Genomic DNA, 23230 nt, shown 5'->3' on the forward strand with positions numbered 1-23230 from the left:
TGCATTGTCCACTTGCTACATCACCTGCCACACGTTTCAGATTGTCCACTTGCCACGTCACCTGCTACACATTGCAGATTTTCCACTTCCCACGTCACCTGCTACACATTGCGGATTGTCCACTTGCCACGTCACCTGCCACACATTGCGGATTGTCCACTTGCCACATCACCTGCCACACATTGCGGATTGTCCACTTGCCACGTCACCTGCCACACATTGCAGATTGTCCACTTGCCACGTCACCTGCCACACATTGCAGATTGTCCACTTGCCATGTCACCTGCCACAAATTGCACATTGTCCCTTTCCTGCTAAGGTGGGGAATGGGATTGTCATGTCTGTTTGCCAGTCTGAGTCAGGCAGCAGAGAGATGATGTAATCTCTCTGATGCCTGCACAGTGACTGAGGGCGGAGCTGGCAGTTTGCAGAGCGGGTGCAGGGTGGTGAGAGATGATGTCATCTCTCTGCCCCGCCACCTGCTGATTGGCCACCCACGAGCCTCCCCACTGGCAGCTTCCCTGACAACCCCCCCGCCGCCGTGTCACCCGGCTGCATCCGCTCGTACCGTCAGTGTGACGGTACGAGCGCCGAACGAACAGGCAGCACGGCGGCTCACCTGCCGCCCGCTCACGGGGCCCTCCTCAGCTGCGGGCCCCATAGCGACCGCACGGGTCGCTATGACATTATTTCCGACACTGCCCCATGTATTGATTATAGGGGTCTCAATTGTTCCACGATTAAGAATGCCTATCTGATTCCTTTGATTATGGAGTTATTTGACCGCCTCAAGGAAGTTTATTCATAACTTCTCATTTCTGGTCAAGCCCCTTACTGATATGACCAGAATAGACGGTAACCCACAGAGTTGGTCTCCGGAGTCCGTTAAGGCCTCTGAGAACCTCAAGGCTGCCTTTGTTTCTGCTCTTGTGTTGGCAAATCCTGATCCTACGTTACCTTTTTTCCTTAAGGGTTGATGCTGCTGAGACTGGTGTTTTGCGCCTTCTGTCTCAATGTCCTACCTCTGAGAGCGCCTTGCATCCTTGTGGCTACTTTTTCAAGAAATTGTCACCTGCGGAGTGCAATTACGAGATTGGTGACAGAGAGCTGTTGGCGATCATTTTAGCCCTGAAAGAATGGAGACCTCTCCTCAAAGTTACCACTGTGCCAGTTCTCATTCTTACTGACAATAGGAATCTCACATTATTGTCTGAGCGTAACACCTCTCTAGCAGAAAGGCACAATTGGCTCTTTTCTTGTCAAGTTTCAATTACATAGTCTCATTCTTACCTGGTACTATGAATGTAAGGGCTGATGCCTTGTCACAACAATTTTCCTCCACTTCCAAGTTGGAGTCGGTTCCAGTTCCTGTGATTCCTCCTGATCATATTCTGGCTACGGTTTGCACCAGTCTCACTTCTCATTTAGGTTACAAAATTCTTGCTGCTCAGGTCCATGCTCCTCCTGAGAAACCTTGTGACCACTGCTTTGTCCCAGAGAGTCTCCATACTGCTGTGCTCCAGACTTACCATTCTCCCAAGGCTGCTGGCCACCCTGGGAAGAATCAACGCTTTTGGGCCATTTCCCAACCGTTCTGGTGACCTGATCTGCTGATGTAACCTCCTTCAAAGCTATCTGTTCCATGTGTACTCAGAGAAAGACTCCATGACACCTTCCAGTGGGCCTCCTATAACCCATACCCAATGGAGAGAGGCCCTGGACCCATCTGTCTATGGATTTAATTGTTCTAAGGAACTGGCTTCCGTTCTTGCTCAGGAGATCTTTCGCTTACATGGGCTATCCAAGGTGATTGTCTCGGACAGGGGTAGTAATTTTGTGTCCCAGTTCTGGCGAACCTTTTGTACACAGTTGGGAGTTCAGCTTGTTTTCTCCTCTGTGTATCACCTGCAGTCTAATGGGGCTGCAGAAAGAGCCAATCAGTCCTTGGAGCAATTCCTATGTTGCTATATTTCTGCCCATCATAACAACTGGTCAGACCTATTACCGTGGGCAGAGTTTGCTCACAACAGTGCCTTGAATTCTGCTTCCTGATTGTCCCCGTTTATGGCGAATTATGGTTTCCAACCTTCCATGTTGCCTAAATTGTTTGTTCCGCAAGAGTATTCCTGCGTTAGAGGAGCATCTCCTTGGTCCTTGTTCCACTTAGGCACAAGTCCAGGAGGCTTTGCAACATGCTAATGATAGGTACAGACTCCATGCTGACTGCAGACGTCTGCCTGCGTCTTCCTACCAGGTTGGGGACAGGGTCTGGCTGTCATCTCACAACCTCCGACATTGTGTTCCCTCACTGAAGTTCGCACCTCGATTTATTGGGACTTTTCGTATTCTTTGCAGGATTAACCCAATGGCTTATGCATTAGACCTTCCTTTTGATATGCGTATTTCAAATGTATATCATGTCTCCTTATTAAAACCTTTGGTCTGCAACCACTTTACCACGGTGCCAAGTCCTCACCCTGTACAGGTTGAGAACCATGAGGAGTATGAAGTACAGTCCATTGTTGACTCCCGTAGGTTCTGTGGGTGCATACAGTGCCTGGTGCATTGAAAAGGGTACGGTCCGGAGGAACGCTCTTGGGTCTCATCCTGGGATGTACATGCCCCTGTCCTCCTCCGTGACTTCCATAGATGTTTTCCCCTCAAGCTTGGTGGTCCACCGAGGGGGAGGGGTCCTTGAGGAGGGGTATACTGTCAGGGCTGAGCACAGCTCTTCCTTCTCTGAGCTGGCCGCTCAGCTGTTAGCTATTTGTCAGCTCCTATCTCTCCACAGTTACTCAGCTGTTGATGGTATCCTGCTCATCAGTCCTGCCTACTTAAGCCATCCAGCCCAGAGTATCTCTGCCTTCTCCTTAGTCAACATCATGGAGACACTCTCCTGCATTCCTGTTAAAAGACTTGCTTGGCTGACATCCCTTCTAGCTCCAGATCATGCTTGCTCTTTTAATAAGCTCATCTCCGGCTCCCTGATGTTTGGCTTGTCTGACTGTCCAATCCGGTTCCTGAACTCTGGCTATGTTTTGACTACGTTTGGTCTTTTTACTTTTATTATTAAACAAATGTGATTTAACTGTATTTCTGCCTCAGTCTGATTTCATGGTTCCTGACATACAGATAATCATTGCTATAACAGAACACGTTGATGCGTTTCGACCTGATTGGTCATGGTCTTCATCTGGGGGATAGTTTACTCTAACACAAATGCATCAAATTCAAATAAAAAAAATTTTTTTTTCAATATGCACCAATTACATGTACATAAACATTGCTATATTTACCACTGAAAGCAGGAATAAATAGCCTCAGAGCCAATAGTCTAAAATCAGTTGAATTAACCCGATGGACCACCACACGGCCATCTGCACCTCCCCCGAGAGAAGAGCGCAGCCCAGATGGCTTAGAAGAAGCCACGTTCTATGCCTCCCTAGAAGGGAGGGGAAACAGCACCAGCAACAATTCTCCCAGCTGTTGATAATATATCAAGGAGGAGTATAAATTAGTATGATACATTGAAATTCCTAGTGTATTCTACATATCTTATTATTAAAATAGATAGAGTAATACTTACTCACGTGCATGTGTGAATAGGAGTATTAGGTAATAATTAATGTGTCGCATATTGCGTATCAACAACAATGAATTAGTTGGGGATGATGAACTCTTCCCCGATAACACTATTGTGAATCTAAAAATAAAATAACTTACTAAAGAAAAAATATGCTAAATTGTGAATGTACGTGAATTAATTGAGACATACTAATTAGTCTCATATATATATGGTAAGAGAGTATATGGAACTACAGAAAGTGAAGATCCTTATTAAAGGGATTGGGTAATGTGAAGACACACAAAATAAAGATGAATGTGAACAATCAAAAAACAATAAAGATAAAAATAAACTAAAAACAAAAACAAAAGTGAAGAAGAAAACGTCATCATTCTAAGTGACATGACTTACCTTAAACTTCAATATAGCTGATGTGGACCATTGATTCCAAGAGGGCAGCGAATAATTTAGGGTGTTCATAGCAAATTCGAAAGCTGCGGAACAACCATTAAAAGTCTATGGGAGAAATCAAAAGTGCTAATTTGAAAGGCTTATATGCTTGGTATTGTCATAAAAAGTGTTTGGGGACCTGGGTCCTGCCCCAGGGGACATGTATCAATGCAAAAAAAAGTTTTCAAAACAGCCATTTTTTTCGGGAGCAGTGATTTTTATAATGCTTAAAGTGAAACAATAAAAGTGAAACATTCCTTTAAATTTCATACCTGGGGGTGTCTATAGCATGCCTGTAAAGTGACACATTTTTCCCGTGTTTAGAACAGTCCCTGCACAAAATGCATTATTTATTAACAGCCCCTGCATTAAAAAATAAATTGCGTGGGGGTCCCCCCAAATTCCATACCAGGCCTTTCAGGTCTGGTATGGATATTAAGGGGAACCCTGTGCCAATTTAAAAAAAAAATGGCTCAGGGGTCCCCCTCAAAATCCATTCCAGACCCACATATCCTCAATGTCCCTCTCACCCTCCCCATGTTCCTCCTGTCCCCTCACTTATCCTCAATGTCCCCCCCATGTTCCGCCTGTCCCCCAATGTCCCTCCTGTCCCTCCAATGTCCCTCCAGTCCCCCCACTTATCCTCAATGTCCCTCCTGTCCCCCCACTTATCCTCAATGTTCCTCCTGTCCCCCAACTTATCCCCAATGCCCCTGCTCTCCTCTCACTTATCCAAAATGTCCCTCCCCTCCTCCCACTTATCCTCAATGTCCCTTCCTTCTCCCCAATGCCCCTCCTGTCCCCCCACTTAAGCTCAATGTCCCTCCTGTCCTGCCACGTATCCTCAGTATCCCTCCTGCCCCCCCCATGTTCCTCCTGTCCCCAATATACCTCCTGTCCCACTTATCCTCAATGTCCCTCTCGTACCCCCCAATGTTCCTCTTGTCCCCCAATGTCCCTCTGGTCCCCCACTTATCCCAAAGGTCCCTCCTGTCCCCCCAATGTCCTTCAAGTCCCCCAACTTATCCTCAATGTCGCTCCTGTCCCTCCAATGTTCTTCCTGTCCCCCAATGTCCCTCCTGTCCCCCCACTTATCCCCAATGCCCCTCCTCTCCTCTCACTTATCCCAAATGTTTCTCCTATCTCCCCACTTATCCTCAATGTCCCTCCTGTCCCCCAATGTCCCTTCCCTCCTCCCACTTATCCTCAATGTCCCTCTCACCCCCCCAATGTCCCTCCTGTCCTCCCAATGTCCCTCCAATTTTCCTCCTTTCCTCCAATGTCACCCCCTCCTCCCAGTTATCTTCAATGTCCCTTCCGTCCCCCCCAATGTCCCTCCTGCCCCCACTTTTCCCCAAAGCCCCTCCTCTCACTTATTCCAAATGTTCCTCCTCTCCCCCCACTTATCCTCAATGTCCCTCCTGTCCCCTCAATGTCCCTCCCCTCCTCCCACTTTTCCTCATTGTCCCTTCTGTCCTCCCACTTTTCCTCATGTCCCTCCCATTCCCTCCAATGTTCCTCCTGTCCTCCAATGTCCATCCTGTCCCCCCACTTATCCCCATTATCCCACTTAACCTCACTTATCCTAATTTGGGTTATTTTTACCAAAGATATGTAGCAGTATACATTTTGGCCAAAATTTATGAAGACAAATTACTAATTAGCAAAATTTTATGACAGAAACAAAGGAAAAGGCATTTTTTTTCACAAATTGTAAGTTTTTTTTATTTATAGCACAAAAAATAAAAACAACACTAGTGATTAAATACCAACAAAAGAAAGCTCTATTTGTGTGAAAAAAGGACGCAAGTTTCATATGGGTACAGTGTTGCATGACTGAGTAATTGTCATTCAAACTCTGAGCCCTTGTACACACGGTCGGAGATTCCGACAACCAAATCCGTCGGATTTTGCCCATCGGATTTTGTCTGACGGATTTTGTCTGAAACTGTTGTATACACACGGTCGAACTAAGTTGTCGGAAAATCCGATCGTTCAGAACGTGATGACGTTATTTCGTTACGACGGGACTATGTTCAGGCTAGTAGCAAATAGCTCTGATTTAGGAATTTGATCTGAGCATGCGTGGCACTTTGTCCGATCAGAATTCTCTACACATGATCGGAGTATGTCCGATCGGAGCATTTTGACGGAAAATATTTCCAGCAAGTTGGAAAATTTGGTCCATTGGATATTCCGACGGAAACAGTCCGATGCAGACCACACACAGTCAGAATATCCGACAAAACGCTCCGATCGGACACATTCCGTCGGAATCTCCAATCGTGTGTACAAGGGCTGAGAGCGCTGAAAGCTGAAAATTGGTCTGGGCAGGAAGGGGGTTAAGTAGTGGCGTAGCGTGGAGGGTACCGTGGCCCCTGGCACAAAATTTGGGGGGGGGGGGCACAGCATCCGGTGCCAGTGACACTCCGTGGAAATGCTAACTGTGTATGGACGGTGTCACTGGCTGTGCTCCGGCCACCAGGTTCCAGTTCAGGTTTGGATGAACAGGAATCACGTGCGGCGGCAGGGCTAGATTGCTCCGGGAGTCTCGCCCCGCCTTGCTTTGTGAACCGCCACCATCTTCTCTTCCACCGCTTCTAATCTTCCTGACCAAGTGAACTGTGGTATGTGAAACGTATGTACACTTCACATACACATAGCATCACCCTCTCCCCCACTTATCCCCAATGCCCCTCCTCTCCTCCCACTTATCCTCAATGTCCCTCCCTTCCCCCAATGTCCCTCCTGTTCCCCCACTTATCCTCCATGTCCCTCCTGTCCCCCAATGTCCCTCCTGTCCCCCCACTTATCCTCAATGTCCCTCCTGCCCCCCATGTCCCTCCTGTCCTCCCACTTATCCCCAATGTCCCTCCCGCCCCCCCCATGTTCCTCCTGTACCCCAATGTCCCCCCTGTCCCCCCAATGTCCCTCCAGTCCCCCCAATGTCCCTTCTGTCCCCCCACTTATCCTCAATGCCCCTCCTGTCCCCCCATTTATCCCCAATGTCCCTCCTGTCCTCCCAATTATCCTCAATGTCCCTCCCATCTCCCCATGTTCCTCCTGTCCCCCAATGCCCCCCCATTCCCCCAATGTCCCTCCAGTCCCCCAATGTCCCTCCTGTCTCCCCACTTATCCTCAATGTCCCTCCTGTCCTCCCATGTATCCTGAATGTCCCTCCTGCCCCCCCACTTATCCTTAATGTCCCTCTCTTCCCCCATGTCCCTCCTGTCCCCCAATGTCCCTCCTGTCCTCCCACTTATCCTCAATGTCCCTCCTGCTCCCCCACTTATCCTCAATGTCCCTCTCTTCCCCCATGTCCCTCCTGTCCCCCAATGTCCCTCCTGTCCTCCCACTTATCCTCAATGTCCCTCCTGTCCCCCCCATGTTCCTCCTGTCCCCCAATGTCCCTCCTGTCACCCCAATGTCCCTCCAGTCCCCCCAATGTCCCTCCCTTCCCCCAATGTCTCTCCTGTTCCCCCACTTATGCCTAATGTCCATCCTGTCCTCCCACATATCCTCAATGTCCCTCTCACCCTCCCCATGTTCCTCCTGTCCCCTCACTTATCCTCAAGGTCCCGCCCCCCAATGTTCCGCCTGTCCCCCAATGTCCCTCCTGTCCCCCCAATGTCCCTCCAGTCCCCCCACTTATCCCCAATGTCCCTCCTGTCCCCCCTTTTATCCTCAATGTTCCTCCTGTCCCTCCTATGTTCCTCCTGTCCCCCAACTTATTTCCAATGCCCCTCCTCTCCTCTCACGTATCCAAAATTTCCCTCCCCACCTCCCACTTATCCTCAATGTCCCTTCCTTCTCCCCAATGTCCCTCCTGTCCCCCCACTTAAGCTCAATGTCCCTCCTGTCCTCCCACATATCCTCAGTGTCCCTCCTCCCCCCATGTTGCTCCTGTCCCCCAATATCCCTCCTGTCCCACTTATCCTCAATGTCCCTCTCGTACCCCCCAATGTTCCTCTTGTCCCCCAATGTCCCTCCGGTCCCCCATGTTCCTCCTGTCCCCCAATATCCCCCCTGTCCCACTTATCCTCAATGTCCCTCTCGTACCCCTCAATGTTCCTCTTATCCCCAATGTCCCTCCTGTCCCCCCAATGTCCTTCAAGTCCCCCCACTTATCCTCAATGTCACTCCTGTCCCTCCAATGTTCTTCCTGTCCCCCAATGTCCCTCCTGTCCCCCCTCCTCTCCTCTCAGTTATCCCACATGTTTCTCCTCTCCCCCCACTTATCCTCAATGTTCCTCCTGTCCCCTCAATGTCCCTCCTGTCCCCCAATGTCCCTTCCCTCCTTCCACTTATCCTCAATGTCCCTCCTACCCCCCCAATGTCCCTCCTGTCCTTCCAGTGTCCCTCCAATGTTCCTCCTTTCCCCCAATGTCACCCCCTGCTCCCACTTATCCTCAATGTCCCTTCCGTCCCCCCCAATGTCCCTCCTGCCCCCCAATGTTCCTCCTATTCCTCCTGTCCCCCAATGTCCCTCCTGTCCCCCCACTTATCCCCAAAGCCCCTCCTCTCACTTATTCCAAATGTTCCTCCTCTCCCCCCATTTATCCTTAATGTCGCTCCTGTCCCCTCAATGTCCCTCCCCTCCTCCTATTTTCCTCATTGTCCCTTCTGTCCTCCCACTTTTCCTCAATGTCCCTCCCATTCCCGCCAATGTTCCTCCTGTCCCCCAGGGTCCATCCTGTCCCCCCACTTATCCACATTATCCCACTTAACCTCACTTATCCTAAATGTCCCCCTTCCCTCCCACTTATTCAAAATGTCCCTTCTCTCCCGCTACTTATCCCCAATGTCCCTCCTCTCCCCCCACTTATCCCCAATGTCCCTCCTCTCCTTCCACTTATCCAAAATGTTTCTCCTCTCCTACTGGAAGGGGAGTTGTAAACTGTCCTGTGAGACATGCATTCCTAAGCCCTGCAATCTGTACATAGCACACTCATGAACTCTGCAGTGTATTCTCTACGCAGTGCACTTCTGAACTCTGCTCACTCTGCATAGCGCACTCCTGAACTCTTTGCACTTTTGAACTCTTCACTCTGTATATAGTGTACTCCTGAACCCTGCACTCAGTACATAGGACAGTCCTGATCTTTGCACTCAGTGCATAGTAGAATCTTAATTTTTTCTCTTTGTATTTAGCACACTCCTAATCTTTACACTCTGTATGTAGCTCACTACTGAATTCTGCACGGTGTACGCAGTACATTCCTGAGCTCTTCACTCTGTATGAATTGCACTCTGAACTCTATCTAGCGCTCTCCTAAACTTTACACTCTGTATATAGGGTACTCCTGATTTTAGCACAATCTTGATCTTTGCACTTTGTATATAGCACACTCCTGATCTTTGTACTCTGTACGCAGTACACTCATGAACTCTGTACATACGGCACTCCTGAACTCTGCACTCTGTGCAGAATGCATAAGTAGTGTTTAACAATGCTCTATTAAGACTCTGCCACTCTTAGGCGGTGGTGGTGTGGTTAAGTTCCTGCACCTATTCTTTGAGAACAAAATGCCCTGCCTATAGTATGTTCACAGTCTCTGACCATTGCCTGTAGTATGTCTGCAGTCTCTGACCATGTCCTGTAGTACGTCTGCAGTCTCTGACCCACTCCTGTAGTACATCTGCAGTCTCGGACCATCTCCTGTAGTACATCTGCAGTCTCTGACCATCTCCTGTAGTATGTCCGCATTCTCTGACCATCTCCTGTAGTACGTCTGCAGTCTCTGACCATCTCTTATAGTATGCCTGAAGTTTCAGACTGTCTCCTGTATTATATTTAGCACTAAATAATATGCAAAACCCTTAAGTTTGGGTTATTATTGGCTGCCTGCTCTGCTGTATATAGGTGCTCCTTGTTATTTACAACCTAGACCTCTGATTGGCTGCACGCAGCCTTTTATTATTGGCTGATACTGAGAAGATATCTCTTTGACTACTGTAATCAAAGAGATATCTCAGATCTAACCAATAATAAAAGGCTGCAGGAGGCCAATCAGAGGCTCAGGCTTTGAGTGAAGGAACCTGGGCCCCCATTCTTGGGTGCTAAAAGCCCACAGGTTAGGGGGCACAAATTACTTGCCTTGCCCTGGGTGCTGACAACCCATGCTACGCCACTGGGTGTAAGTGCACTGTATTGAGGTGGTTAATCCTTATAAATTCAAAAAGGTCTTATGAAATAATGCCTCCTTCATATGCTGGATCAACAAACATATAAAATTCCTTGTTAAATTGGTCAATTAATCTGTCCGGAATAGATTATTTAGAATTTTCTGACACATAGATTTATAGAAATGATTGTCCATAAGGACTATATTTCCTCCTTTATCTAAAGCATTTACTATAATAGATTCATTGTTGCATAGTGATCCCAAGGCCTCATTTTCCTCATCAGTATAATAGATTCATTGTTGCATAGTGATCTCAAAGCCTTATTTTCCTCATCAGTCACATTTTGGGGATTGTTTTTCATGAGTGGTAGTTTACATATATTCCTAATAGTTTGTTTTAAGAAGGTTACCACGTTGGGATATGTATTAGATTTATTTATGTCTTCAAAAATCTTATCAAGGTCAATCTGATCAATTAGATCTACTGTATTATTTTCTTGGAAAAGAAGTGTAAGATCTCGCAGGGCTTTAAATTCCCTCATACTATACTTGGACCAATCTGTGGTATCAATGTCAATGTAATTTTTGGCATATGTGCATTTCAGCAATAATTTCTGCTCAAAAAGTTCTAGGTCTGTAATGACTTCAAAGAGATAAAAATGTACTTATGGACAAAAACTTAGACCTTTTGAGAGCACCTGCATCTCCATTTCCGTTAGGGGGTATGATGATAGATTAATTACATTTAAGGGTCAGGCTGGATCCAGACTACGTATGGGTCCAAGCCCTTCTCTCCCTTGTTCATTTGGGAGGAACAAGCCCCCCGTTGGGTTTAAAGATTTGGTTGTTGAGGGTTTAAAGTGAGCTGTTAGTCTGTCACTTGGGAAATGTGACTGGTATTGCTAGGTGTGACAGAGAGTGAGGAATCAGATTCCCCCCATGTTTTGTGCCAGATCTGTCCGTACTATGGATGAGGAATGATTGTTTTGAGAAATGTTATTTGCATAGTCAGATTCTATTTATGGTTCGTTTTTTGCTATCTTGCTCAAGAGAGCCTCTATTGTTACGACTTCTTTTTTGCCTCCCATGTTCCCTTTGAGCGAAATTACGGACATGATTTTCAGAAGGAAAAGTATTTGGTTTTGATGTATTTGTATTCTGTTGTTGGTCCCCAACCTGCTGTTGTTTTCTCAGTTGTGTATTATTGGTGTTCCATTTATAAGTTTTTGTCCACAAGAAAATTTTAATTTCTTTGAAGTCATTACTGACCTAAAAGTTTTTGTGTGGAAATTATTGATAAAATGCATATATGACAAAAATGACATTGAGATTGATACCACAGATCCAAGTATAGTATGAGGGAATTTAAAGCCCTGCAAGACCTTATACTTATTTTCCAAGAAAATACTGCAGTAGATCTAATTGATCAGATTGACCTTGATAAGATTTTTGATGACATCAATAAATCCACACAAAATCCCATTACTCTTTTTAAGAAACCATCTACAAAGTTTCCTCCACCTAACACCAATCCCAACGTAGTGACCTTCTTAAAACAAACTATTATGCCCCGTACACACGAGAGGACTTATGTCCGACAGACTTCCAAAGGAGTTCCGCCGGAGTTCCGACGGAGTTCTGACAGACTTTTCGGCCGAACGGACTTGGCCACACACGATCACACTAAACTCCGACGGATTCGAACGTGATGACGTACGACCCGACTCGAATAAGGAAGTTCATAGCCAGTAGCCAATAGCTGCCCTAGCGTCGGTTTTAGTCCGTCGGAGTAGCATACACACGAGCGGATTTTTCGAAGGGGACCGGGTCTGGCGGAGTTCCGTCGGGAAAATTTGAAGCATGCTTCATTTCTAAAGTCCGTCAGACTTTTGCGAAGCTAAAGTCCGTTGCAGCCCACACACGATCGGATAGTCTGACGGACTCGGTCTGACGGACTTTGGATGTTGAAAAGTCCGCTCGTGTGTACGGGGCATAAGGGATATATGTAAACTACCAAGCAAGGGGCTGCACATGCAGGGGGTTCTTCCAAAGAAGTGGGGTTCTTTAAATAAGTGGTACTTCTGTTCTTGCATCATCCATCTGAACATTTTCTTCTCTCTTCGCAGGTAAATCTGTGTTTATACTTGCATCTACCTTAAACTGAACATTGACTGACTGCTCAAATACATATTTGGTAAGTCTGCTTTTATACTTCCATCTACCTTAAACTGAACACTAACTGACTGCTCAAATGCATATTTAGTAATTCTGTTTGTCACCACTGTTTCAATCCCATCTGTAGCCATACTCACATTATTTAAATGTTTATTTAGCTATTAAGTCTTACCTAAATTATGGGTTCCTTTATCTTTGCAATTTTGGCCTTTTGGTCCTCTTGCAGTTTGATTGTGGTGTGAAAGTTTTGCTCTGCTAGCTGGGTGCCCAATATTACCTCCTGATTGATTAATTGCCAGATTCAATCCACATCCAACACAGTATAAAAACAAGGCCTTCTTTACGGGGCAGCACATGCAGGGGGTTCTTCTAAAGAAGTGGGGTTCTTTAAATAAGTGGCATTTCCGATTTTGCACTTCAGCGATTTGCACAAAGAAAACTACAGCAGACTCATTTCCAAATCATCTCACCTTCCTCTCTGAAACATGCACTTTTTATCTCTCCTCCTCCTTTTCACAACTGCAGCCTCTCTCCTCAAACTCACTTTTCTTCACCCCTCTGCTCCATCACACAATCTGTACATATCACCCTCACTTCTCCCCTCCCCCTATTACTGCACTCATCACCTCTTTCTAATTCTAAGCCCACTTGCTAACAACCCCCCCAGGATACTGAAGCATATCCCCTCATACAAATTGTATTCTCATATTACCTCCCTTACTCTTCTGCTTCTCCTAACTGCTGGAGATATTTCCCAAAACCCTGGGTCTCCCTTATTTAACTGGACGCAACACACCCATCACCATCACCATACACCCTCTGGCAGTAGTCGCAATCTACACAATTTAGTCTCCATTCCTCTTCTTCCCAATGCCAGCCCCCTCTCTCCTGTGTCCTCTGGAACGCCCGCTCTGTCTGCAACAAACTCACCGCTGTTCATGACCTCTTTGTCATTAATTCCTTTAATCTACTTGCTGTCACCGAAACCTGGTTCCACAAATCTGACACCCCTTCTCCTGCTTCCCTATCCCAGGGTGGCCTTCACTGGACTCACTCCCCTAGGCCTAATGGTTGCAAGGGAGATGGAGTGGGATTCCTCCTATCCCTCAGAGCATCTTCCAGGTTATTCACTCTCCTCCCTCTCTTTCCCTCTCATCATTTGAAGCCCACTGTATACGTCTATTCTCTCCAACTTCCCTAACAATTGCTGTGATCTATCGGCCCCCTGGATCATTATCGACTTTCCTTGGTGAGTTTTCTGCCTGGCTACCCTACTTTCTCTTTTCGGAAATTCCCACAATCCTTCTCGTGATTTCAACATCCCTGCTAATACAAACACCCCTGCTACTTCTAAACTTCTTAGTCTAACCTCTTCATTTGACCTGAAGCAATGGGTACAGGCTTCTGCTCACTCTGATGGCAACACCCTCAATCTTGTATTTTCCTACCTAAGCACTCCATGCAACTTCTAAAACAATCCTTTTCCTCTCTCCGACCATCACCTTATTAGTTTCTCTCTCCCCCTGCTTTCCATCACCTTTCCCTCCAATTGCCTAACCATCACCCGTAGAAACTTTTGCAACTTCAACTCTTCTCTCCTCTATTCTGCTACTGACCACCTCTATGACAAAATCTCTTCCCTGTCCTGCCCCAACCAAGCCACTTCCCTCTACAATAAATCCCTGTCCTCCACCCTGGACAAACTCACTCCCCTCACTACACGCAGAATCAGGCCTCGACCCCTACAACACTGGCAAACAGATGTCACTAAAATTCTCAAAAAACATAGTTGTGCTCTTGAGGGTCTGTGGCACAAGACTAAGTTTCTCAAAGACTTCAACCAATACAAATCTGCCCTCCACACTGCCAAGCAGACCTATTTTACAACTCTTATTAACACCTTCTCATCCAGTCCCCATGAACTGTTCTCTACCTTCAACTCTCTACTTCGTCCTCCACCGCCTCCACCCATTGATGAAATCTCCACTCTACAGGTATCTCCCCCAGTTAAGACCCCATGTCAACAGGTACAATTGACACTCCCCTTATTCAAATCTGCTACTACAGACAAAGTTGCTAAACTCCTTTCTATCGCCCACTTAACCACCTATCCCCTGGACCCTATTCCCTCTAAAATACTACGGTCGCCCTCTGACTCTATCCTACACGCTCTAACCCACATCTTTAATCTCTCCTTCACCTCTGGCATTTTCCCCAATGCTCTAAAACATGCACTGGTCACCCCCATACTTAAAAAGCCATCCTTGGACCCTACCAATCTTAACAACCTACACCCTATCTCCTTGCTCCCCATTTCCTCTAAACTCCTTGAACGCCTGGTTTTAAACCAAGTGTGACCACCTCATTAAGAATAACCTTTTTGATCCCCTTCAATCTGGATTTCGCCCTCAACACTCCACAGAAACTGCTCTTTTAAAACTCACAAATGACCTATAAACTGCAAAAACCAATGGACACTATTCTTTACTCCTACTTCTGGACCTTTCAGCTGCCTATGACACAGTTGACCACCCCCTTCTCCTCAAAAAACTTTACTCCCTCGGTCCGTGACTGTGCTCTTCAGTGGCTCTCATCCTATTTATCCCAATGCACCTTCAGTGTCACTTACAATTCTACTTCCTCCCTTCCTCTTCCCTTCTCCGACGGGGTCCCCCAAGGTTCTGTTCTTGGACCTCTTATTTTCAATCTACACCTCTTCCCTGGGTCAGCTGATAGCCTCTCACGGCTTTCAATATCCTTTCTATGGTGACGACACAGAAATCTATCTCTCCACCCCTCAACTCACTCCATCAGTCTCCTCACGCATTACAAACTTACTAACAGACATATCTGTATGGATGTCGCACCACTTCCTCAAAATCAACTTGTCCAAAACTGAGCTTATAATATTTCCTCCCCCACGTGCCTTTTCCCCTGACGTATCTGTCAAGAGCAATGGCACAACCATCCACCCATCCCCACAACCATCCACCCATCACCCATGTCAGCGTGCCAGGTGTTATCCTGGACTCTAAACTCTTCTTCGGCCCCACATCCAATCTTTTTCCAAAGCTTGCTGCCTCAACCTCCGCAGCATCTCAAAACTACGTCCCTTTCTAACCAATGAAACCACATTCACTGCCTGATTATCTCTCTCCTTGACTACTGCAACTCCCTCATCATTGGTTTACCTTTAAATAGAATATCCCCCCTTCAGTCCATCATGAATGCTGCTGCCAGACTCATCCACCTTACCAACCGCTCAGTGTCTGCTACCCCTCTCTGCCAATCCCTCCATTGGCTGCCACTCGCCCAACAAATGAAATTCAAAATACTAATAATAAGTTACAAAGCCATCCACAACTCTGCCCCCAGCTACATCACTAGCCTAGTCTCAAAATACCAACCTAATCACCCTCTTCCTTCCTCCCAAGACCTCCTGCCCTATAGCTTCCTCATCATCCTCTCCTCATATTTGCTTTCAGGACTTCTTCTGAGCCTCATCATCCTCTGGAATTCCCTACCCCAATCTGTCAGACTGTTTCCAAATTTATCCACTTTTAGGCGATCCCTGAAAACTTTCCTCTTCAGAGAAGCCTATCCTACCTTCATCTAACAACTGCACTATCTTCTCCATTAGCTCATCCCCCACAGCTATTACCCTTTTGTATAACTTGACCCTCCCTCCTAGACTGTAAGCTCTAACGAGCAGGGCTCTCTGATTCCTCCTGTATTGAATTGTATTGTAATTGTACTATCTGCCCTAATGTTGTAAAGCGCTGCATAAACTGTCGGCACTATATAAATCCTGTATAATAATAATATTAACTACCATTAAAAAAAACAATTCCCAAAATTTGACTGACGAGGAAAATAAGGCTTTGAGATCACCATTCAACAATTAACCTATTATAGTAAAACCTTCAGATAAAGGAAGAAATGTAGTCCTTATGGACAATCATTTCCTTTAAATCTATGTGTCAGAAAATTCTAAATAATCCGTCCTGGTATAGATCTATTCTGGACAGATTACTTGACCAATTTAACAGATAATTTTATATGTTTGTTGATCAAGCATATGAAGGAGGCATTATTTCAAAAGACCTTTTTGAATTTATATGTGTAGTGCTGGCTCCTGAAGAGCATGTGCTATATTTTTTTCAAAGTTAAATCTCCTGAAACCACAGTTAATTTTACAAAATTTATGGTTTCAATACCAGTCTGGCTGGGTTGCACTGGGTTCTCCTTGGCTGCAGGTGTCGCCGTCACTGCCGGCAAGGTGTAGAACGCAGTCTAGCTGGGTGGATTGAAAGTTTCTTTCGGAACCAGTCCAGTGGGAGTGTTCTCCTGCTGTACATTCTGGGAGGTGGAATTTAAGGTACTTACATCATGTTGTTCTGGTCCTCCTGACCAGCCCCATGGCCCTCCTGGCCCGGGGTGCGGAACCATGCATTTACAAGTCTCGGGGCTGGCTAGCCCAAGGCGATGCAACTGCAGGGACAGGCCTGAATGTATATTGGGGCCTATTGATTCAAAGGTGGTCTGGTGTGGTCTCATCTAAGGAAGAGGTCCAGCAAATGGAGAAACCCCAGACGAGGACTCTTCAGGAGAATGCCGTGCGCAAGGCTGGCTTCTCTGAAGGAGCCTGGAGGCTCAGTTGAAGGACACTTCATAGATCTTCACTCATACGGTATCGCCGGATCGGCTGAGAAATACTGGTACCATATGATAGCTCTTTAAATTTGTCTATGTCCCTCAGTTACAATCAAGTCTGTGGCAGAGACTTTTCCTTAGCACCCTACCGGCTGCTAGTCCTAGTGAGAGGAGGTCTATTCAGAGGTTGTGAAATCCAGCTGTAAAACGGTTATTCTCTGGATTTTTCTTATAAGAGACTTTCCATTTTTGCAGTCCAAAGTATCTGAACTTGTTCCTAACCCTCTACCCTAAACTGAGAGACTCTGTTTCTACTTCAAATAAATAACCCAAAAGAAGATTCAGTGTCACTCATCACAATATAAGGTAGCAGAATGAGGATCGATCCATGATCCCATGCAATACCTGGATATACAGATACTCTAAATTCACTACCAAAAGTAAGTAGTATCTTATTACCTGACCGAGGAGCCTGGCTAGTATAGTAGCTGGGTTAGAAAGTTTTTATTGATAGCACATTGAACTTAAATCCATATTTATTATTTTTGATTATTAAGCTCCCCGGTAATATGCCCATACCTCTTCTCTTTTGATCACTGATAATTAGACGTGATCCCCTCTTGGAATCGATGGACCAGCTATATTGAAGTTTAAGGTAAATAGTGTCACTTAGAATGATGAAGTTTTCTTCATCACTTTTGTTTAATAAAAAGATATGTAGAACACACTAGGAATTTCAATGTATAATACTAATTTATACTCCTCCTTGATATAGTATCAACAGCTGGGAGAATTGTTGCTGGTGCCCTATCCCCTCCCTTCCAGGGAGGCATAGAACATGGCTTCTTGTAAGCCATCTGGGCTGTGTTCTTCTCTCGGGGAGGTGCAGATGGCCATGTTGTCCACCGGATCATTCAACTGATTTCAGACTATTGGCTCTGTTGCTATTCATTTCTGCTTTCAGTGGTAAATATAGCAATAAAACAATGGTTAGTGCAGCACAATAAATTATGGAAAAAAGTCCATTCCACATAAAAAAGAGAGAACTAGAGTGTGCAAAAAGGTGAAAGGCAAGATCCCTCATGGAGGAAGGGCGAAATAAAATCCTCCAGTGATGTATTTGTGACAAAATCCTCCACCAGAAAAACCAAATGCGCTTACCAGAACAGGTGGACCTCTGTACAACAGAAGGTCAGATGAACGTTTATCCACACATGGATGATGGTAAATTCCAGGGCAATTTCAAAGATCCCAAATCCGACAAGATGGAACTCCAGTCCAGCAATGATATCCAGCAATGGTAGTCTCCAAACCGGCCGTGATAGGTAGTGTGGTGATACGGCCGTCCCAAGCAAGTATAAAAAATAGAAGGGCACACTCTAAGTGTACTACGTCAGTTTATTTGAAAACAACAAGCTAACAAGCACAAATAGTAAAATACCAGCAAATTATTTCAGCAAGATCTGTGGTAAAGCGACTGTTTTAGAAGTAACTCTGACTTCCGGGTTCCGCAGCATTCCTTTCAGACAACAGCTGCTTATTCTTACTCTCTGGGTGACACATTGGCTCCACCCTCGCTGACGAAGTCCTGTAAAGATGTAACGGCACGTACGGGGAGAGGAGCTTTTGCACAGACGTTACCCGCTGCCATCTCTCTGTGCTCGATCCACGGATCTTGCTGTAATAATTTGCTGGCATTTTACTATTTGCGCTTGTTAGTACTAGCATTTTATGCCTTTTACCTTTTTAAATAAACTTACGGAGTACAGTGTGTCCTTCTATTTTTTATACTTTCTTGGGATGGCCGAATCACCACACTACCTATCACCATCGGTTTGGAGACTACCATTGCTGGATATCATTGCTAGACTGGAGTTCCATCTTGACGCATTTGGGATCTTTCAAGTTGCACTGGAATTTACCATCATCCATGTGTGGATAAACGAGCATATGACCTTCTGTTGTACAGAGGTCCACCTGTTCTGGTAAGCGCATTTGGTTTTTGTGGTGGAGGATCTTGTCACAAATACATCACTGGAGGATTTTATTTCACCCTCTTTCACGAGGGATCTTGCCTTCTAACTTTTTGGATGTTCTAGTCTTCTCTTTTTGTGGAATGGATGTTTTTCCTTAATTTATTGGGCTGTACTAACATCGTTTTACAGATTTTTCATAGGCTTTGTGATTACCTATAGTGTTCAGCTTGCATTTATCTGTGCTCCCTTATTTGTTTGCACTGATTGTCCGTTCTGTATACGTAAATATAGCAATGTTTATGTACATGTATTTGGTGTATATTGAAAGATGTTTTTAAAAAATAAACATTTGATGCATTTGTTTTAGAGTAAAACTATCCCCCCATGACCAATCAGGTTGAAACGCGTCAACATTTTCTGATATAGCAATGGTTATCTGTAATGCTGTACAAATATATGTTTGCGATGCTGCATCCTTGTATATGTACAATGTCTCACGACCAGAGCTCATATTTTAATGTTTAATATGTGACCTTTACTCATTTAATAAAATATTTTTATACATCAAATAATTTGTGATATTTTGCTGCTAAAAAACTCAGTGGGGGAACCTTTCCCATTTGCCACATAATAGGATATAGGCTTAGTTGAACCACAGGGCCTTAGGCGTAACATTGTTGGTAAAATATGTATTTATATTTAGCAGTTTCTGTATTCTTAACAAAGGTTAACATGATTTTTGGTTAATTGTCCCATATCTAAAAACATTTTAGTGTTCCAGTCATGGAAGTCATTTTATTACTTCAGTCCAACAATTACCTTACATCTTTTCATTATTAGCAGCAACAAATTGGGTTGGCAACATGAGTTGCGTAAGTTGCAGAATTTATGAACTGGTTATAATTAATTCCTGTTTGTTTTTCACACCATCATTCAGATTTGTTCAAATAGAAAGTCTGCTGTTAATTGGCAAAGTCCTGTTGTCCGGCATTATCAGCTAATTAAATGTTCTTGTATTCACTCTGAAATGGGAGGAAATAAATAGACATGGACCCTACCTACAAGTGATCCTTTATCACATTGGATATTAAAATATTCAGCTAGAAAAATGCTCCTGATTTTCAGCTTAATATGGGTGCCAACATTTGATTCTAATTTACAAGCTTGCTTTGCTGCTAGATAAGTGTTTGTGGTATGTTATGCATGGTTCTGTCCAAGATAATCTCCATAACGACATGTTCACTCTTCATTGATATACCAGCTAAAGTTTTAAGGTAGCACAAGGAGCAATCTTGGTGTACACACTGTAGAGACTTATATACCCCAGTAAAGTCTCAGTATAATAAAATCACGTCATTGAATTCAGGCTGGGTGATGTGGGCTGTTGCATTTATACATTAATAATCAACTTCTTGTGCAAACCTAATTGTGCAAACTTGTAAGTTGCTCAGGGTCCCTTCTTTTATACCAGTCCAGTACACTTTAAAGTGTTACAAAAGCCCAGATAACAAGCCATTGAGCTGCAAGTTTGAAAATGCCTTGATAAGCTATTGCTAGACTTGCCAGGCTTCACATATTTGTTGCACATTTGCAGCAAGTCCACATTTCAAGACTCCAGATTAACTTTCTTTGCAAACATTCTGCAAGTCTGATCCATGAATTGTGCCCAACATAGAGATCCATGAACTGTACTGTATACCGATATCCATGAATCATATGGATATACAGATATCCATGCGTCATATGTATATAGAGAGATCCATACATTATATTGTCAAGATGAATGCACTGTACTGTTTGCAGAGCGCCATGCATTTTGTCATATATAGAGAGATTTTTTCACTTTACTGTATAAAGAGATCTATGTAATGTGTCATATAGAGAGAGATCCTTGCTCTGTACTTTAAACAGAGATCCATGTATTGTGTCATATATAGAGAGATCATTGCACTGTACTGTATACAGAGATCCATGTAGTGTTATATATGGAGAAATCCTGGCACTGTATTGTATACAGAGATCCATGTATTGTGCTGTATACAGAGATCCATGTATTGTGTTATAAATAGACATATCCTTGCTCTGTGCTGTTTACAGAGCTCTATGCATTGTGTTATATATAGAGAGGTCCTTGCACTGTACTGTACACGGAGATTCATGCAATATATTTTATTTAGTGATTTATGCATTGGGCTGTATACAGAGATCAATGCAATATACTGTATATAGTAATCTATGCAGTGTGCTGAATATACAGAGACATGCATTGCATTGTAGACATGTGCATTCGTTTTTGTCCGAATGCATTTCACGTCCGTATTTCGGCTATTTTCGTTATCGTTTTAACAAACGCTAACGAACGTGCAGAATCCAAAAACCGAAAGATCCGATAACAGTTCGATATAGATAGGAGAAACGACATGACGCTGACAGTAGCAATCTGTGTCCATTGAACCTCTGGTCGAATGTGCTTAACCTTAGCTCTATTAGTCCAAGATTATTCTACATAGAGAGAAAAGATTTTACATTATAGAGACAATAGCAAAAAAGGTCGAATGTGCCTAACCTAACTCTATTAGTCCAAGATTATTTGACATAGAGAGAAAAGATTTGACATGAATATTCGATAAAGCAGTCGCCGTGAGTGGACATTTATGGTCAAATGCTCCGCCCATAGGCTATAGAAGAATTCTGGTTGGTTGACTAGTAATAATAATTAATAAATAGAATTATTACTAGTGTCATACAACATTAGAATTCTACTATAGCTTGTAGGCAGAACATTTGACCAGAAATGTACGATTGTGATGTTGTACAGTTTAGCTGCCCCATCGAACCTTCTTAGAACATTCGACAGACACCATAAGCCTTCAATGACAGATTCAAAATTAATTATTTTGGATTTTCGGATGAATGCATTTTTTAGCAAAACAAAATAAATAAAAACTAATTTTGGGAGTAACTAAATAAATGTGTTTTTCGAGTGAAAAAAAATAATAAGAAACAAAATATTTCAGTGTGTGCATGTCTATTGCATTGTATACACAAAGATCCATGCATTGTAGTGTGTATAGAGAGCCATTCATTGTACTGTAAATAGAGATCCATACACTGTACTGTCTATAGAAAGTTTCATGCATTTTACTGTAATGTGCAGATCAATGCATTGTATTATATATAGAGATCCATACATTGTGCTGTATATAGAGAGATCCATACATAGTAGGGTTGTACCGATACCGATACCAAGCACTTGCACGAGTACTTGTTCTCGTGCAAATGCTCCAATACTTGACCTGATACGTGCATCCTCAGCATAGCAGGGGGAGCCAGGCAGCCTCACAGATGATTGGTGGGGGAGGTTACAAGCACCAATCACCATGTATACCTTTAACCACTTCCCTACCCTTTGTCCCTCCGGGCCTCCTTCATCTGACATCTTTTACTTTCTGAGCCTCTAGGGGGCCCGCACGTGCCACGTCCCTAGGCACACGATGTGCATGCTTGGCGGCCGTGGTGTTGTCAGAGGACTAGCAGATTACAAGCCTGTCACTGTTGGCACTTCCCTGTGCACCTGTGGGGTAGAACGGCGCACATTGGTGCGTGATGTGACAGGTTTGCGCATACGGGTGGGCGAATTAGCGGGTTCGTGCACAGTGTTGGCGCACGCAGTTGCGCTATACAGCGCAATGGCGGGCGCGCGCACAGATACGCGCACAATGTAACTTCCCCTGGCAGGCCTATAAAAGGCAGCCTTGTGTTCTGTGTCATTGCTGGTTTGCCCTTTCAGCTCCAGTGTTCCTGTGCCTTGCCTGTGTTTCCTGTGCCTACCCGTTGTGACCTGGATCGACCCGACTACTCTTGGACCTCTCCTGCATCTGACCCTTGGCTTGCCTCTCGGGCCTCTCTTTTTGGTGGATACCTGTGTTTGACCCTCGGCCTCCTCCTGGACTTGTCTCAGCCTGCTCCTTGTGTTTGACGCCCGGCCTGCTGCTTGACCTCTGTGCATGATCCCGGCTTGTTCTCAAGACTCCGAATCTGTCTGGACCTCCTTGTGCTTGACCCCCAGCTTTCCCCTGCTCCAAGCTCCACTCTCAGATTCAGGTATTAGAGCCCCAGCCGGAACTTTCTCCAGCCAAGTGTCAAGTCCATCCTGCACGGGCACCTCTTCTACCAGAAGACCTTCAGCTTACTTCACCTGCTGGCAACCCGTGCCCCTTTTGTGCCCAGTGCCCACTGTTCCACTCTCAGGGGTTTTTTTTCTGCAGGGCACAGGTGTCAGGACT

This window comes from Lithobates pipiens, unplaced genomic scaffold, assembly GCF_037356315.1.
Source record: "Lithobates pipiens isolate NorthernLeopardFrog02 unplaced genomic scaffold, aLitPip1_a1.2 Scaffold_13, whole genome shotgun sequence".
Taxonomy (NCBI): Eukaryota; Metazoa; Chordata; class Amphibia; order Anura; family Ranidae; genus Lithobates; species Lithobates pipiens.